This window comes from Cololabis saira, chromosome 15 (genome assembly GCF_033807715.1).
Source record: "Cololabis saira isolate AMF1-May2022 chromosome 15, fColSai1.1, whole genome shotgun sequence".
Taxonomy (NCBI): domain Eukaryota; kingdom Metazoa; phylum Chordata; class Actinopteri; order Beloniformes; family Belonidae; genus Cololabis; species Cololabis saira.
This window is the reverse complement of record NC_084601.1, coordinates 20,776,086-20,777,207: the sequence shown is the minus strand read 5'-3', so window position 1 is coordinate 20,777,207 and position 1,122 is coordinate 20,776,086.

Here is a 1,122-nt window from a genome sequence, read left to right as displayed (position 1 = left end):
ATTTCAACAATTTTGATATACCGGTAGGCTATATATGTAACAATGGTTGATTTGACGGATTAATAATTCCCCCAAATTATTGTTGCTTAACCTAATGTACAACGGTTCTCAAGTGGAACTTCAGTTTTTGAGTTTGTGTTTTTGTACATTCTATTAAGTGTATATATATATATATATATATATATATATATATATATATATATATATATATATATATACACACACACACACACACACACACACACACACACACACTTATTTCCCTCCAGTTCTGCATCGCAGCTTGTAAGCCACCCTGCCACTACTGCAACCACGCGATGCAAGCATCCACAGGCAATTTTTGACGCTTTGGTGTGACTCCATGGTGAGAATGATAACTCTGACTTATTCTCTGTTCATGAATGGGAGGGCATGATGGGGTGTTATCTGAAAATAGTGAAATGTAATGCACCTGCTGACATGTATGATTTAAGGATGTCTAGACTAACTTTCAACAGGATTCAGCTATTTCTTGCTTAGGTTCAGCTCTCAGCATTCAGGCCTGCATTTTCAAAAGAGAAGCAATTTTTCTGGTTATAAATTGAATCCAAATTGCTAATTCTTCAAATCTAGAAGCTGTCAAAGGAATCCAGTCATCCTAAAATTGAGAAAATATTTGGAGTTTAGCAAAAGTCTTTTTGCTTATTCATTAATAATTTTAAGTTCTACACAAAACTCAGAATTTAGTGTACCAAAAAAGCCTTATTAGAGTTTAAACACATTTGGGCTTCATTCCAGACAACACTGTTTCACTACAAAAGTAAAAATGTTTTGAATAAGCAAATGACAGATTTTATTTAAATACAAGTACAGCAATTTTTAAATTTATACACAAAATTTACAGTCAGCGTACGAGTCAGAGGAGGACCAAAAATATGAACTTGATTCCCAATTCATGAACTTTGAGGAAAACCATTTACAGTACAGCACAGCTGATTGTCTCGTGATTGTTATTAAGGCCTTCGTTATAATTAATTAATTCCCCACTTCATCCATACAAAAACCATCAATTATAATTTGATACAGACAGTTATGCTGATTGGGCTGCCAAAACTACTGACAACAATTTAAGTACCGGTAAAC